The 18927-nt window shown below is 42.8% G+C and overlaps 1 protein-coding gene across 25 annotated transcripts in view; it reads right to left on the reverse strand.

Annotated features, from left to right (window-relative positions):
* Positions 1-18927, reverse strand: part of TENM4 (teneurin transmembrane protein 4) — a 766066-nt gene that overhangs the window by 285661 nt on the left and 461478 nt on the right. Inside the window, exon 2 of one of the 25 annotated variants that reach the window (XM_039490442.1) lies at positions 2055-2158. The exons of the other annotated variants lie outside the window; for them this stretch is intronic. The gene's annotated coding sequence lies outside the window, so the exon portion shown is untranslated. The remainder of the gene's footprint in view (positions 1-2054; positions 2159-18927) is intronic. 25 annotated transcript variants of the gene reach the window in all.

Raw genomic sequence — 18927 nt, forward strand, 5'->3', positions numbered from 1 at the left:
AATAGGGCAACACCCTTTACATCAGGTCTCCAGCTCCGACGCTGGGTCCAGTGACCATTACAACTCTCGTCTCAGGGCTTCTGTCTTTATCCCTTTTATCAAGGGTTTCACGCCATCTTCCTTGGTGGCCGGTAGGGGAAGTCAGGTCCTCCCTCTTCTCTGGGCTCCAGTCCAGGTACTCTATAGAAAGCACTTGTGGTCTGTCAACTCAACCCCCTGCCCCAGCCTTGAGCCCCCCCAACCCAGCTCCCTCCTTCATCCCAAATCCCTCATCCCTGGCCCCACTCCAGAGCCCACACCCCAAGCTGGAGCCCTCACACCCCCTGCACCCCAACCTCCTGCCCCAGCCCTAATCCCCCTCCATCCCAGCCCAGAGCACCCTCCTGCACCCCAAACCCCGCATCCCCAGCCCCTTCCCAGAGCCTGCACCCCCAGTTGGAGCCCTCACCCCTACTGCACCCCAACTCCGTGCCCCAGCCTGGAGCCCCCTCCCACACCCTGAAGTCCTAAGTCCTGGCCCCACCCTGGAGTCCCCACCCCCAGTTAGAGCCCTCACCCCATCCTGCACCCCAACCCCCTGCCTAAGCTCAGTGAAAGTGAGTGAGGATGGGGGACAGGGAGCCACCGAGGGCAGGGGAATGTAGTGAACAGGGGCGGGGCCTTGGGGAAGGGGCGGGGCTAGGATGTTCGGTTTTGTGTGATTAAAAAGTTGGCAACCATAGCCCAGAGACTTATAAGACATCTGTAAGATCCAGTACTAGGAAGAAGTTCCCAACAAGATATAAAAATGAAACTATAATAAGGTACATAAACTACCCAAAACTTCCCAACAGGCAAACTATCCTAAGTAAGGCCATTTCTATATGTATAGCGCCGCAGTAGCGCAGCTGCACCGATACAGCTATGCCATTGCAGCGTGTCTGGTAAAGAAGCTCTATGCCAACAGGAGAAAGCTCTCCTGTCAGCATAATAAAGCCATCTCTATGAGCGGCAGAAGCACAGGAACACTTATATAGATATACCGTATGTCACTTAGGACGGTGGTATTTTCACACCCCTGAGTAATATAAATTATACTGACATAGGCTGTAGTGTGGACATAGCCTACAATTCTTCCGAACTGACTTTAATAAGTACAACTAGCTACAGAAGTCTCTGTAAAACTGTTGAGACAGATACTGTGGAGTTCCATTTCGCAGCCATGTGTGGCTGGAAGGGACTGAGTGAACAGTGCTTGGGCCCATGCTGTCTGTTACGCTCTTGGCAGGGGAGCATGAGGATACTTGGGGGACCTTCTTGATACCAAAATGCACTGCTGGCCAGAAAATTCTACTCTCGAGCGCATGGGGTGCATGTGCACCAAGAGTGTAATATATATGGACAAATATTTGAAGAAGAACTTTATTCCTTTCAATTTCAGACTTCCATTTATGTTAAAAAATTGAATCAACCTAGTGCAAGTTTATGAAACAAATAACACAGCTGCTGGGGAAACTTAATCAAATGCAGGAGTCATATTTTCATCCTCTGGCTTCTACGGCTGCTTCTAATTTATGCTGCCAGATTTGTCAAGAAAAGAAAACTCTCTTGGCAATTTAGGAAGACTGCAAAGGACCATTTGACAACATACATAACACAGATCTTCATATTTGGCATCTTGGGGATTTTAAACAAGTTCAGATTTGGATAGAATGTCCCTGAGGATTTACACCTTTACGTACGTAAAATAAACTTGGTGAATTAAAAAACATAGTAAGCTTTTCACCAGAGGCTTATTTTGGTTCCCAACAAAAGAAAATTAACTCCTGCTGCCCATGAGCCTGCATGTTTGGGTCTTTCTTGATAGCTAAAATTATCCCTGGCATATTAGAACCTGTCAATATTTTTAACCAGACAAATGACATATAATTCCTAGAGGAGAGCTAAACAACTTCATTATAAAAGTGGTGAGGTAGTCACAATACATTAGGAAGAACAAATGTAGTCTGTCGTGGTTTTTAGGTTCTCTCTACATCATTGACTTACTAGAGGAGAGTGCTGCTAATTACACTTACTTGCATTGATTTTTTTTTCCTGAGGATGGATTACCTTGTCCTTCCCTGAATCTAATGCTTTAAATTAGAATAAAACTGCCATCTGATGTTGGTTAGGAGTCACCCTTGAAAGGAAGACATCAAACATGACATTACAAAGAGCTCCTCTCTCCCTCTCTGCCCCCTCCCCACTTTAACTGTAGTCCTTCCAAAACATGTTGAATAAATGTCAGGTGGGAACATATGATTTAGCAAACTCCACAGCAACATAATATAAAACACAATATAGGAAACACCAGCTACATCTCTTTCGGACAGACAAGGTTCAGTGGACCAACTCTGGATCGGATTCTGATCTCATCCCACTGAAGCCGAAGGTGTTAGTCAGATCAGAATCTAGCTAAATTAATCTTATAATATTATATTCTTATGTACACACCCTCCTCCTTCCCCCTCTCCCTTTCATGGATACTCAGACTTTAAGGCCAGAAGGGGCCATGAGACTCACCTACTGGGACCACTCACATAACACAGGCCACAACATTTCATCCAGAGGTTCCTGCATCAAGCCAAATAACTTGTTACAGGGCTACAACAGATCAGCCATTTCCCTTCCTTCCATTTGTATTCTCTCTCTAAACCTAGATTTTTAATCAGTGTGCTATCAAAGAGCATTTGTCGGGATACCACATCAGGCCCAATCCTGCTCCCAGGAAAATCAATGGTAAAATTCCCTTTGGCACAATCCTGGCATCCAGCCCATCTCTCTGCCAATGCAGGGTTGCCCTCCTACAGGATGTTTCTGGCTTTTCATCCTTCCTAATTTTCATAGCATCACTTCCTTTGAGTTGTGCTTTAGCCCAGTCGATCGTGCTGCAAAGAAGAATTTCCTGATAATTAGATTAGATTCTCCTTCTCTTAATTTCATCCTATTAGCAGAAGTCCCACCTCCCTTTTCAGTGCTCTGTCCATTCCCTCCTTCATGTTTCTATCCTTAAATACTTTCAGGCTGTTATGTATCCCCACCCTTGTCACCTCTTAACAAAAATACACAAAAATTTGCTCTTTTAATCTTTCATCATGTGTTAATCCCACCAGACCCCATTCCTGATTATACTAGTGTTGTTCTCAGAATACACTGTTACATTATACACTTACCTCAATTATGTGATTATTGATGTTTTAACGTTTGTAAAGTGCTATGTAAGTGCTATTATTATTATTATTGATTGATTCATAAAAAATCCTTTATATGTATTGGCTAATAAATTATAGCACAAACACACGTGGAATCAAAAATGGCATGAGAAATAAAAAAAACTGTGAGGGCAGAAACACTGAAATCAATGGAGAGCTATGTTGATCGACACCAGCTAAGTAAGCATCAGGTCTTTTTCATCTGACCTCAGATGTGCTAAGAGAATTAGAGGTAATGAAAGGCAATATGGGAGGGCATTTCACAAGCGTGGGGCCAGACGTAAAATGCCCTATACTTGATTACTTCATGGGACACAGATGACATGACAAGCAACTGATCGGATATAAAAAGTCCATGGCACAAGAGGGAATGTACACCTAAACCAAGATACTGAAATACAAGGGAACCCAAGTGTGAAGAATTGTATATACAATTAGTAAGGTTTATGCATTATCCTCAGGTTGACGGGTAGCTAATGTCACTGCCAAAATAAAAGCCTAACCCAGCAAAGCCATGCTCACGAGTACTCCTTGGGCACACAATAAAGTCAGTGAGACTAACTGTGGGGCTAAGGGTTTGAAGTCTCTCTGAAGTAAAATATGGAAGTTGTTATAACAACAGTTAATACAATTTTACTGATAAAGAACAAAACATAGGACAGTCCCAGCACTTCTTTGATTGACACCACACAGAAATATCATTATGCCTACAAACTGTCCTCGCTCAGCACTATGAAATCAGTGCTTTAAAAAGCTTGGGGAATTACAAGCACTTGAAACATCTTCCTCTCTAACTTATTTTCTTCATTTGCATCATCTTAGTGACATGAGTAAAACTCATGCTCTAGATTTTAATGATGGTGACCTTTGGGAGGAAGGATGAGTCAGTGCTGTATTAAACATTAGCCAGTTACTCTATTATGCTTTTCCACTCTCTAGTCTAATGACAGGGTGACAAAAGTAATTACCAATTCTTTCAGCAAAGACTCCACTCTAAGGACATGCAAGAGTTTCTACAAAATGGGTGCTTAGATCTGTCATAACTTTAGATCCTCAAGCAAAAGTGGGTTGTGTTGTTGGTCACCAGCCTCAAAAATCAATGTATTTAGTCTTGGGGAAAACTGTAGATAGTGAACAAAATGCTTGCTTTGCCAAGCTTTCGTACATGGTGCCCACACCCCTGGGTGCACTGGGCTTGTGCCTTTGGGGACAGGAAATGTCCACATATTTGCCTTTTAAACACATTACTCTTAAAGTGTTGTTCTGCTCTGAAAAGCTATTCTGTAATATTGGCAATACTGTGTGCATGTTTAGGAGAGGGGTGGGGGATGCCCCAGGTTTATTATTCTCTCACTGATTCCCACATCAAAGGTGCTCAGTTCACAAGTCCTACTGCCAACCCTGCTAACTCAGCCTAGGATGCCCTGACCCCTGAAACCGCCCCCACACCCCAGCCTTTTGCCCTGACCCCCCCTCAGCCTAGGATGTGAGAATTAACATGGGACATCCATCAGCACCAGTAAACATGTATGTGATCAAGTTAATAATAATTGGAGATATACCAATCTCCTAGAACTGGAAGGGACCTTGAAAGGTCATTGAGTCCAGCCCCCTGCCTTCACTAGCAGGACCAATTTTTGCCCCAGATCCTTAAGTGGCCCCCTCAAAGTTTGAACTTGCAACCCTGGGTTTAGCAGGCCAATGCTCAAACCACTGAGCTATCCCCCCCCCACCATTTTACTCTCAGTTGCTCCATAAGTTAATGGCAATACAACCTACTAACTCCAGGTGTAACTGATTGGAATTTAGTAAATAATTCTATTAAAAATGCCAAAGATAGATAGAATCCATAGATGCTTCATCATGACAGTCCCTTCCTGCCCTCTCTCTGTATCTTTGCTCACATCCATTTGGGCTGCGCCCAGGACAGAGGATGGACTCAGCTCAGTACTAGGACTAGTGGTCTGACTCACCGTGGGGGAAACTCCAGGTTTGCTCTGGAGCAACTGAGAGCAAAATGTAGCCCATTATCTAGATATCCCCTTTAAATTAAGACATGGTATTTGACTTTCATAAAAAGCTTCAATAAAGATGGACTGTCTCATATACCAGTGTTTTCAGTGGGCATGGCTACACTTGCAAATGTAGAGCACTTTGAGTTAAGCCAGCCTTTGCAGAGCACAGTAGGGAAAGCGCTGCAGTCTGTCCACACTGACAGCTGCAAGCTCACTGGTGTGGCCACATCTGCGGCATTTACAGCAGCATCGGGAGCGGTGCATTATGGGCAGCTATCCCACAGAGCACCTCTTCCCATTCTGGCATTGTGACTTGTGGGTAGGGGGATGGGGGACGCGGGGCATTCTGGGTCCTGTCCCAACGCCCAGTGATGCATCGGTTTGCATCCCAGCAATCCCTGTGCTTTCGTGCACATTTGGTGCCATCTTTCAACGTTTTTTGTACTGCGCACTCTGTCTTTCCTTTCGGTCTGCAGGAATGGAGCCCAAACTGCTGAGGAATATGCTGACGAGTCTCACCAGCACATCACGTTTGGCAGCTGAGTTACTCCTTAAGATCCAAACTGACAGTGAGGACTCCGACGATGATATGGACTCGAGTAACACATACGATATGAGATTGCTTTTGGCATTCATGGACATGCTCACCACCATGGAAAGCTGCTTTTGGGCTCGGGAAACAAGCACTGAGTGGTGGGATCACATCGTCCTGCAAGTCTGGGATGACAAGCAGTGACTGCAGAACTTTTGGATGAGAAAAGCCACATTCATGGGACTGTGTGAGGAGCTCGCCCCCATCCTGCGGTGCAAGGACACGAGATTGAAAGCTGCTCTGATGATGGAGAAGTGGGTGACTATTAGAATCTGGAAGCTGGTAACTCCAGACAGCTACTGATCGGTCGCTAACCAGTTTGGAGTGGGAAAGTTGACCATTGGAATTGTGTTGATGCAATTTTGCAGGGCCATTAATCATATCCTGCTCAGAAGAACCGTGACTCTGGGTAACGTGAATGACATTGTGGCTGGCTTTACACAAATGGGTTTCCCTAACTGCGGAGGGGCAATAGATTGGATGCATATTCCAATTCTGGCACCAGCCCACCTAGCCTCTGAGTACATTAATCGGAAGGGGTATTTCTCTATGGTTCTCCAGGCGCTTGTGGATCACCGTGGCACAATCCTGACATCCAGCCCATCTCTCTGCCAATGCAGGGTTGCCCCCCTACAGGATGTTTCTGGCTTTTTATCCTTCCTAATTTTGACATTAACGCAGGCTGGCCTGGAAAGGTGCATGACACATACATCTTTCGGAACACTGGCCTGTTCAGGAAGCTGCAAGCCGGGACTTTTTCCCCAGACAAGAAGATCACTGTAGGGGAATTCGAAATGCCCATTGTGATCCTTGGAGACCCTGCTTACCCTTTAATGCCGTGGCTCATGAAACCCTACACAGGGAGCCTTGACAGCAGCAAGGAGTAGTTCAACAACAGGCTGAGCTGGTGCAGAATGACTGTGGACGCATCATGAGTTAGAGCGCACAGCGCTGCTTTAATGTGCTCTAACTTGCAAGTGTAGCCATGCCCAGTGATTAGAAAAGTATCTTCCAACTAGCTCTAAATGTTTTAAGCAATCTGATCCAACACTCCAAGTTTCTAATGATAGTGACAATTATTTTTAGTATCCACTAAAAGACATTTTAAAAGGTAGATTCTTGAGCAACAGTGCTCTTTACAAAAATTAATGCCATTTGCACACTGGGGAAAGAGCAGCTGAGAAGGAATTTGACAAGTGCCACTGCAAGGTATTTTTCATAGATGTTAAAATTTATCCAGTCCTGTAGAGTTTAGATTTTGTTTTAACATCTTTCTATTATTCAGTGTCAATACATAAACTAATTCTATGTTATGGCAATAATTTTCACTGTGGAGCTACTTCACATACTGTACCATATTTTACAGTAACTAGAGCACAATTATTATCAATTTTCACCATCAGAAAAATCAGTAGTGTAATGAATTCTACAGTAGAACCAGATTCTGACAGATTGTGTCGGTCTGAAGTAACTCCACTGACTTCAGCAGACACACTGTAATTCAGAACAGAATCTGTCCCACAGTGTATTTGCATACAATTGTTCTATGTTGGAGAGAATCAGAACTGCTCAACCCTATGTTGCTAATACTTTTACTGCTAGTATTTCCCTACCTCACAGGGGTGTTCATGAGGATAAATACATTCAAAATTGTGAAGTGCTGAGATACTACAGTGATGGGGGCCATATAAGCACAAATAGGAGAGAGAGACAGGTAATCTCTATTTGTTCAAGTAGCAGTGGGCTCTGCTTTTTCAGTCTCTCTTAATTGAATCATAGAAGATTAGGGTTGGAAGGGACCTCAGAAGGTCATCTAGTCCAACCCCTGCTCAAAGCAGGGCCAATCCCCAGACAGATTTTTACCCCAGTTCCCTAAATGGCCCCCTCAAGGATTGAACTCACAACCCTGGGTTTAACAGGCCAATGCTCAAACCACTGAGCTATCCCTACTCCCACCCCCTAAATACATAATGTATGCAGCACAGCTCCTCAGTTGAACAAAAATTCTTGCATCCCTGAAGGGCGTCCCTGTCCCCTGGGTTTGTGCAGTATTCCTTGCTGAGCTCCACTTTCTCCAAGCCCACGGAGCACTGAAGATTTGTCAGCCGGATTTCCCCAAGGCCTGGCTGCCAAGTGCATTGCCAAAGCTCAGCAATACTGTAATAAATACTAATAATAAGTAACAACAGTCTGCATTGGTTTAACAAGGCTCTTTTATAATTAGGAACAGTAAATCATAATTAAGCAATAAACAAATCAACACAAGTAGAATGCTTGTTTTCTTTTGAAAGGTTGCATTATTTTCAGTTTAGATCTCTTCCCCCAATTTCTGAATTCCCCCCACCATCTCCATCTGTAAGATTTTGGGAAGGTTAAGAGCCCCTCTTCCAAACAACAATTTAATTAAAGAACCTATAATTATGTCTTGTATTAAATGTATCTGTATATTATTTATGTTTACAGCACACAAAAGTAGGCAAAGCATTTTATAGACAATGGCCCTGGTTCTCCTCTCACACCAGTCTAAACCTGTTTGACTGAAATAGGGTTACTCCAGATTTTTCACTGATGTAAGTCAGAGGATAATCAGGTTTCAGCCCCCATAGGAGTTTACAGACTAATTTTATACATGGCACAACAAGTGAGGGTTACTCAGAGGAAGTTGTGAGGCTAACACCATCACATAGTCCCTAAGCCCTGGCATGCACAAAGCTTAAGGAGACTATTTAATTTCTGTATTTATAAATGTATTGACTTAGTGTGGGTGGCTTAACCTGCTTCCAGTAAGCAAGATGGTAGAAGTGAATATTTAGGAAGGATTCAAAGGAGGTAGCTTGGCAAACAACTACTGGGTGGGTATTTCATGCACGGGGGCAGCTTGAAAGTAGGCACAGACAGGAGTGGGGGGAGAAGAAGGGGGCATCGGGACTGGCATCACAAGCAGAGTGGAAAGAGGCCAAAAGAATAAGGCAAGGGACAAGGGCCTGAGCAGCTCTCTGGGTTAGAATAGTGTAGGGCAGGGGTCGGCATCCTACACGCAAGCTGATTTTGAGTGCCATGCTGCTGCCTGCCACGGTCCCGGCCCCCAGCCCCACTCAGTCCCCCCCCCACACACACCACTCTCTCCTGCGGGGGCAGCAGGCAGAAGCTTGGTCCTGTGGCAGCCAAGCCTCCCCCCTCCCCCGCTTCTTCCCCCAGCGTGGTGCTTTCCTGCCCCTCCTCCTCTCCTTCCCTGCGCTGATCAGCTGATGACCCTTGTGAGTGGGAGGGGGAAGAGTGGCAGCATGTACACAGCTCGCAGAGGAGGCAGAGAAGAGGTAGCGACCGGGCATATCCTTTTCCAGCCCCATGCCATGAGCCGCTCAGGGCAGGGGGCTGGGAGCACCCCCACGAGCCGAGCATCCCAGCCCTCTGCTCTGACCCCTGAACCCCCCCCACACACCAAGCCTTCTTCCCTGCACCCCCACAGCCACCCCCTCTGCCCTGACCCCCCCACACACCCAGCCTTCTGCCCTGCACCCCCCATACTCCCCAGCCCTATGCCCTGACCCCTGAACCCCCACACACACCCAGCCTTCTGCCCTGCACCCTCCACAGCCCCCACCCTCTGCCCTGACCCCTGAAACCGCCCCCACACCCCAGCCTTTTGCCCTGACCCCCCCTCATGCCCCCAGCCCTCTGCCCTGACCCCTGAACCGCCCCCCACCAGATCTGGGGTCCCGGCTGCCGGCCCCTTGCCAGCCGGCGTCCCGGTCGCAGGCCCCGCTCAGCCCGCTGCCGGCCTAGGTGAACAGAACCCCAGGCTGGCAGCGAGCTGAGCAGGCTGGCGGCGTAAGATCAGCATTTTAATTTAATTTTAAAAGAAGCTTCTTAAATATTTTGAAAACCTTGTTTACTTTACATACAACAATAGTTTAGTTATATAATATAGACTTATAGAAAGAGACCTTCTAAAAACGTTAAAATGTATTACTGGCTCGCGAAACCTTAAATGAGAGTGAATGAATGAAGATTCAGCACACCACTTCTGAAAGGCTGCCGACCCCTGGTGTAGGGCCTGGAAAGTGAAAACAACACGTTTGAACTTGATACCATAACCTAGGACAGTGGGGAGCCAGCAGAGCGATTTCAAGGGGTGATAAGTGGTGAAGACTATAGCAGTGGCATTTTTAAATAACAGCATTAGAAGTAGCATTTTGGACAGATCGAGGGGAGTTATCTGGGCATTAAGATGACTAGGTAGGATGAAGCTGCTGTAAGAAAGAAACAGAAAAAGGTGATGCATAGGTCAGAGTAATGTAGATTGTAAAGGCTAAATGTTGCCTTTGGTCACCTACACTAAAAAGCTCCCACTGAAGCCAATGGGAGCTGTGCATATGTAACCACTGGCAGCCTTCGACTCTGAAATTGGTGACACCAGATAGTCTCATTTTTGAAAGAGGAATAATTTGCTTTCTAGGGAAGGAAAGCTGGAAAGTACTTGGAGCAGGAATCTTGAGTCACTCTGTACTGACTTGCCGTATTGATCCTGGGGAAGTCACTCAACTTCTCTCTACCCAGTTCATTCATCTGTAAATAAGTAGAAATTTTTTGTAGCTTGCTTTGAGAGCCTCGGCTGGAACTCACTCTGGCCATGATCCAAAACTGCAGGGAATGCGCTTCAATGGATCAGGCCATATGGAAATCCAAACTGTGAATATTAATAATGTGTAGCAAAGGCTGATTTAAATATTGCCTTATTGTATTGTGCTCATCAGTGGTTATTATTATTATTAATATAACAAAGGCCCAGGCAAAGACAAAACATAGTAACAATGATATTTCTATATGTGATTGTCTTATTCCTCAGCAATATTGCACCAACATTGTGTGCTATTAAATTCCACCCCACAAGAGAAAATGTCACAAAATATATTTAGATAGTGAAACTTACCACGCGTGGGAAGTTGCGCATAATTGACATTTATACTTTGAATAGCTGTCAGGTATATCTGTTGGTTGTTAACTAGGCTCTCCTGAGGCCTTATGGCATGTTTGTGAGCAAGAATCTCGTAATGCTTTGTAGTAAGTACTCACTTATGATAAGCTCTGTAATACTGTAGTTCCTAAGAGCTGATAAGTATTTTTGAATGTACACTTCACAATAACAAATGGATGTGAGAGTTAACAAAATGTGAAAGGACAAACAACAGATGTTGGATCACGCAGTTAGAAATGTATAAAATGTACCGAAAAAACAGGAAATACTAAATTATTTCTGTAAGTTGGAAAAGAAAAAATAATAGAAACAAAACTGCAAACAACTTAGATAAAAAAGGGTAGGCCATGACCCAATATAAAACCAGGCAATACCAAGAACAGCTGTGCTCAGGTTGCAAAGTATGGTTCCACCGATATCTGTAATGTAGGCCTTTCTGTTATGCGCTAAGCATTGCTTAATACACTCAATCAAGATGAGTTATCTGAGGTCTCTCTAATTATTGATTAAATTCAAACCCGTAAAACTTATTGATAATTAATTAACATCGATTACTGAAAGGAACTGCAGCACTGGCTACCACAATGTAATTAGGAGGTGTCACTCATTTAACACTGCTCAAGTGTCATGCAGTTTGCTATATGTTAATAGCCTGGAAATTATCTGTATTGGGCCACACTTAGCTGTGACATAAGGGGTGGTAAACAGCAGGTGTAAATTGGTTAGAAAATGGATGTACGTGGTATAGGACAATAGTGTAACTTGCACCAGATGAGCTTTCAGAAGGCCAGATTCTTTAATGCTTTGTGCAATCATTTACACTGCTGTATAATCAGTGAAAAAATGGATGCAGCATTTTCAACTCACTTTACAGGTGTAAATGACTAGATAAGGTTAAAAGCAATAGAGAATTAGGCTCAGAAGGTATGGGAAAATGAGTGTTATTTATACCAAGTACTTCTGTTTTGTTATTTGATTCGAGTCCAGACCTTTCAAAGGAATTGTGTCCCCTTATTGTAGTCTGCCTTTGGCTGAATTTGGCCCATTTTTGTTCTTTAAACTGCAGGATTTCTTAGGGCTGTATTCTGATCTGAACTCAGCCTAGACCAATCCACACAAGTGGTCCATTTCCTAGACCCTACTGTGCTAATAAGCGATGGTCACATAAACACCACCCTATACCGGAAACCCATTGACCGCTATACTTACCTACATGCCTCCAGCTTCCATCCAGGACACTTCATCCAGGACACACCACAGGATCCATTGTCTACAGCCAAGCTCTAAGATACAACCGCATTTGCTCCAATCCCTCAGACAGAGATAAACACCTACAAGATCTCTATCAAGCATTCTTAAAATTACAATACCCACCTGATGAAGTGAAAAAACAGACTGACAGAGCCAGAAGAAGCCACCTACTACAGGACAGGCCCAACAAAGAAAATAACAGAACACCACTAGCCATCACCTTCAGCCCCCAACTAAAACCTCTACAGCGCATCATCAAAGATCTACAACCTATCCTGAAAGATGATCCCTCACTCTCACAGATTTTGGGAGACAGGCCAGTCCTCACTTACAGACAGCCTCCTGACCTGAAGCAAATACTCACCAGCAACCGCACACCATACAACATAAACCACTAACCCAGGAACTTATCCTCGCAACAAAGCCCGATGCCAACTCTGTCCACATATCCATTCAAGTGACACCATCATAGGACCTAATCACATCAGCCACGCCATCAGGGGCTCGTACACCTGCACATCTACCAACGTGATATATGCCATCATGTGCCAGCAATGCCCCTCTTCCATGTACATTGGCCAAACCGGACAGTCTCGACGCAAAAGAATAAATGGACACAAATCTGACATCAGGAATCATAACATTCAAAAACCAGTGGGAGAACACTTCAATCTCTCTAACCACTCAGTGACAGACTTGAAGGTGGCAATTTTGCAACAAAAAGACTTCAAAAACAGATTCCCAAGAGAGACTGCTGAACTCGAATTAATATGCAAATTAGATACAATTAACTTAGGTTTAAACAGAGATTGGGAATGGTTGGGTCATTACACTAATTGAATCTATTTCCTCATGTTAAGTTCTCCTCACACCTTTTATGGGTCATCTCGATTATCACTTCAAAGGTTTTTTTTTCTCTTACTGACGATAGCTCATCTCAATTGATTGGCCTCTTACAGTTGGCATGGCTACTTCCACCTTTTCATGTTCTCTGAATGTATAAATATCTTCTGTGTGTTCCATTCTATGCATCCGAAGAAGTGAGCTGTAGCCCACGAATGCGTATGCTGAAATAAATTTGTTGGTCTCTAAGGTGCCACAAGTACTCCTGTTCTTTTTGCAGATACAGATTAACACGGCTGCTACTCTGAATTCTGATCTCAGTTACTCCATTGTAACTGGCGTAACTCCTCTGACGTAGGCTGGATTTTATCTGGCATGACAGAGCAGATTTTGGCCTTAGTTTCTGTGGGCTATATCTGTGCATATTTTTTTAAGTGGAATTTGTTGTCGAGTCACATGTGAGTGGTTACTCTTGGATTGACATGTAGCAGATTTGAGCAACGAGTTGGGTTTTAATTGCATCATCCCACGTTCTGTGTGACTCTCATTCTATTTACTCTGTAAAGCAAGTGTCATCTACACAGTGTTGTGTAGGCACTGCAGTGACCAGCAGTCATATCATCACATTGCAAGATGGGGATGACATGAAGCATTACTTTACTTTAACAGCTGATAGAGAAATCAACAACTGGGATACACAATATCCCTCCTAAATATGACAGAAACAGAGTTCTCTTCTCCTATTACCTATCCCTGTTACAACCACTTCTGGCCTTGGTATTTAGTAGTCCTATAATTCTACTGTATTTTAACCTGTTACAAGTAGCCAGCTTTGTAGCTCAGTGACAATACCTCTGTGATTATTAGCCCTTGTTGGCCACCAGGGTGTTGATGTAAGGGTGGATGGAGCCAAGAGCCCTGATTTGTCTGTGCCCTGCGCCTTGTGTAATGATTCATACAAGTGCAAAGTGGGTGTAATGCTACCAAACCAGAATGTCAATCCACCATTCTTACTTTGCGTTTTCCATATTAGAAATGCTCCTATTGCTTCTCACATAAGTAGGGCAAGCAGCAAGACTGGCACAACAACCTTCTCTTTGCAATACCTGCCCTGAATTCTGCTATATTTTATTACAGAAATAGAGTAAGAGTTCAGTGGTGCAAGGTCATTAACCGAGGTATAACCAACCCAGTGGTGCTCCTCTCAGAGTCTTTGCCATGCAATGAACGAAGCCTCTCATACAGGTCAATGGGAGCTACATGTGTCGATCACCTCTAAAAATGGGACTCTATACTACAGTACAAAATCTAGCTTGACACATGAGCTGTCAATCTACAATGGGTGAAAGCCAAGACCCAGTTTGGGCATAGGCCCAGCATGGAAAGATGCAAAAAATATAATAGTGCAGGAACCTTTAAATAATGTAGGGTTAATTTCTTCAACTTAAATGTCATTTCCATCCTCTGACTCTCATTACTTATTCAGTATATCTGAAGAAAATAAAGGGAAACTTTAGCTGATAATTGGAATTTAGCTCATAATTGGAAATCTTAAATTTAGGCTTGATATTTAGGCACTTGTCTGATTTTCAAAAGTGCTGAGCACTCAACAGCTCCCACAGAGGTGTCAAGAAACTTGGGCCTAGATGCATGCATCTTTTCACTAGGTTAAGCTATAGCACTATTCCAACAAGCATTTTCATCAAAAGGATTCCTAAGAACAGCAAAAAAACATGTAGGGAGTAACTTTTATAGCTGTTTACTGTTTTCTCACTCCAGTCAATGTCCCAGAGATACATGTGTGAATTGTAAGAAAGAATGTTTCACTTACAGAGAGCTCCAAGTATAACAAAATCTTCCGCATGTATGATTTGGAATTCTGTCTGCAGGGAGAGAAGGGTTAAAGTTCACCAGACATCCTACACCTTATTACCCTGTCCCTACATTTTACTTGTCTGAATCTAGTATTTGATAAAGACAAGACAAAGAGAAGCGTTCGGCCAGAAATTGTATCTCAGCCCACGCAGGAAACCTGGGTCTAGCTGGTTTTTCTTAGGAGAGCAGTATAAAAACAAATTCAAAAGGTGCTAACCAGGGGAATTAGCTCCTCTTTTGTCTAAAATCCAGTCCTAAAGGTTGACCAAGAGTCAAGAAATGGTTGGCATTGCAAGAACACTTGAGCTGGCATAAAAAAGAGCGACACCCAGATTTATTTACTTGAAAAAAATACACATGAGAAATGTACAGAATTTACCAATTGGGGCCCAATCATGCAAGAGACTTAGCATCTCCTGGGAATATTCCAGTAAACTACACAGCAACAAAGGTGTGATGGAAGGGTCAAAGCCCAAGGCTGTGAGGCAGGAGTCCAAGAGTTCTAATCCCATCCCTGATTCTTCAGAGTTTGTGGCAAGTTATTTAACCTCTATGTCTCCATCTTCCCTTTTGTACAACAGGGATCATAATTACTACTTAACTACATCTTCGGGGTTTTAGAATTAGTAAGATGTTATTTGTAAAGTGCTTTGAAGAGGAATAAAGCTGTGCAAGTGCTAAAATATTATTATTATTATTACAAAAATGTGACACATTGTTTGAGGTTAAGAAAATAGTATCTCTATCTTAAAAAGCTTTGCAGTGGATAATGAACTGAAATTGTGATTGCTTAATACAGTTGCCTGCAATTTCTTAGTCTGAGTGCTCTGTATTTATTGTTTGCATTGTACTGACGTATATTGGATTAATAAGATTATACTGTACGACTGTTCTCCCCCTGGGATACTTATGAAATGAGGCAATCATAGTGAGCGCACTGTTTAAATAATTATTGTATATATTGTAAGTGCAAAATGTAGTGTTTCCAGATCCTCAGAATATATATTTTTAACATTAACTACATCCATAGTGTCAAGTATCAGAGGGGTAGCCGTGTTAGTCTGGATCTGTAAAAGCAGCAAAGAATCCTGTGGCACCTTATAGACTAACAGACGTTTTGGAGCATGAGCTTTCGCGGGTGAATACCCACTTTGTCAGATGCAAGAGGGTATTGCATCCTTGTTACTTTGGACATTAAAAACAAGAGATATATAAAGTATTTAAAAACAGATTATAGGAAACAATTTTCAAGAGGAGCAGGATGGACTAAATTATCTTTCTGATCTTTTCTAACACCTATGCTTCTTTGCCATACCATTGCTGTTTTCCCGTAAAGAATATACACCAGAAAAAATAGGTCTCCTCTCTCGTATGTTCATAAAAAGTATGTCTTGTTCATTTAGAGATTATAGAAAGAAACCTCTCTCTAAACAGGATCCTGCAAATCTTCTGTGCACCCAGCTCCAATTAATGGGCCATATGGTATTATTGATCTAGGCATGGAAATTCCCACTGAAATCAGTGGAGAGTTTCATGTAAATATGCTGGTGGCAGGTATGGACCACTGAACACGAGTTGTGCTATATGGGCACAGAAAGGGGTGAGCTGAGGACAGTTTCAGCTCAAATTTTGAATTTCCTAGCATTTGCTGCCACTCCTTTACCATATTCCTTTTTACACTGGAATACACTGGCCCAGGGCCAGATTTTACAAGCTTTACACTGAATAGTATTACACTGAGTTCAAAGGGAGCCAACACATAAGCACTACTTAAGAGTTAGAGTTACAGAATTTGGTTCTCAGGATATAAAGAAAGAATTCTCGCGCATCCACTTCTCTGTGAACTTAGAACTATGTTTTGCTCTTGTTTTGGAAGCCTTAAAGGCTGCATATAAATCTAGACCACCCTGTACTGCTCCCACTGCACAAGCCATTCATCTAGAGTAAATTCAGCTGTCACTTGAAGTTGAAATGGCTGGAACAAAGAAACAGCAATCAAGCTATACCGGTGTGAGGCAGGTAATTACAGAATCTGTTAAATTATAGTGATTAGACACTGCTAAGGAGACGCCCAAAGAAATCTGAAGCAACTTTTGTGGGGGAAAAAGTTTAATTAAACAGCTGCATGCCTCTTGCAATTGATTTGATTTTTCCCCCCTTAAAAAAGCAAGCAGGTTAACCAGAGACAAAAGGCAGATAAGGGAGTATAAGTGGATCAAGGGGAGCCTTGGGAAATCCTCAAACAATAGGTCTGAATGTGGCATTAAATGGTTCATTTGGTGGTAAGTGATTAAATGGGAGAGGATTTCCTTTATTATGGAAATTGGTCCTCTGTGCTGTTGGACCTATGCTAATGATCTGAATTGCAGAGAAAAGGATGACTGTGTTATAATGGTTTATAATACACTACTTCATGTTGGACTATAAGGAACATTTGCATGAATACAGTCATGCAAAGAATTTGAACGCAATAGATTTTTGTTTGGAAGGAATTATTCTCATCAGTGTCAAAAGTTCACAACCCAGAAAATGGTGTCTGGCTATACATCACTTTAAAGCAAAATGTGCCATTTTTAGTCACAACCGAGTGAAAACAAAAGCTCTCCACAGGACTCTATTTAACTCAGAAAGTGCCATTCCAAGTCTAATTAAAATTAGCTTCTTGGATGGGAAAGACTAAACTGCACTCATTGGGGGGGAACTGAAAACCTGTACTTAAACCGCTTAAAGCCTTTAGAGTCCTAATTTATATTTTACAACATGAGCTATGTCAACAGTGATATTCCTTCAAAGTACAAAAGGAAGGAGCATTTGCTCAGCACATCAGTGAAAAGTATTTCAGCAAGACCCAACCAAGGTCCTGTTTGTTTTAAAATTTATTTACAAATTCTCTAGCTATTGTGGATTAATGTAAGCCCTCATCATATTAGCATGAAACTACTCAGTGATATTCTTGTAAAATCTCTGAGGAGGGAAAACAATACCGTACTTTTAAAATCTAATTTACACAAACATCAGAAATGCTTCGGACTTTTTAAGTGAAGACAATGGTGCAGAAGGAAAGGAACTTTCAGACGGTGGTATGGTTTAAAACATGCATTTTAAAAAGACACACATACACACACTTAAGAACAAGGAAGGCATCATTAAAAGGTTCCCTCTTTCTGCCTTGGTTTCATACAAGCCAGTGGAAGGATAACATATGGTCATGGTTTCATTTTACAATGTTGCAATGAGGATTTAAGAATCCACAGGGCCTCCTCATCTGTTGTTCCTTAAGCAAACATCTAATGTAATTTTAAATTTCACTTCATCATTGTGATAGCTGTGAGCAATCCTCTCCTGTGTGTGAACCTTCTCTCTCAGTAGGGTAAGGTCAGTGTTTTGGAACTGCCTCAAACTGCTCACTCTACATTACACAACTCTTCTGTGGCTATAACACAGAACATGAGGTGCACTTTTAGGGAAGTGTTTCATCACTCCTTTTAAACTGCACTAAACTATACCCGTTTTCAAGTAGCAGTTGAAAACCTGCATTTTGTATATGAGAAAAGTCAGTGTGGTGAAGTTAACTATTGCCACAATGGTAACATATTAGCCTCACCAGGGCCCGATCCTGCAAGAGGTTTAGGGCCAGGCTGACAAAGGTATTTAGGTGCCTAAAGATGCAGATAGGTGCCTTAGTTGCTTTTTGAAAATTTTACCTGAGTGATTTGGGCTTCTAAGTCCCATTGTCAAAAGTGACTTGGCACTTGGGCCCTGATTTTTAAAAGTATGCCTGTGTGATTCTGCTCAGCGTTGCAATGCCTCACTAACTTACGAGCCTAAAACCCATTTTCAAAAGCAAAATAGGCATTTAAGAGCCTAAATCTTATTGACAATTATGATAGTTAGACACCTAACCTGCTCGGGCACTTTCGACAATCCCACTAGGTGCCTATCTGCATCTATAGTCACCTAAATACCTTTTAAAATCTGGAATTTTGTGCTTCCTGAGTAGCCTCTACTCCCGTTTAAAGACAATGGGAATCAAGGGCACTAACAATTCACACAAGGTACTCAGCATTTTGCAAGATGAGGCCCTGTGTAAGCCTATGGATAGGTGCTGGTTAATCAATTTTGCTAGTAATAACTGAGATTATA

This window comes from Mauremys reevesii, linkage group 1 (genome assembly GCF_016161935.1).
Source record: "Mauremys reevesii isolate NIE-2019 linkage group 1, ASM1616193v1, whole genome shotgun sequence".
NCBI classification, from domain to species: Eukaryota; Metazoa; Chordata; order Testudines; family Geoemydidae; genus Mauremys; species Mauremys reevesii.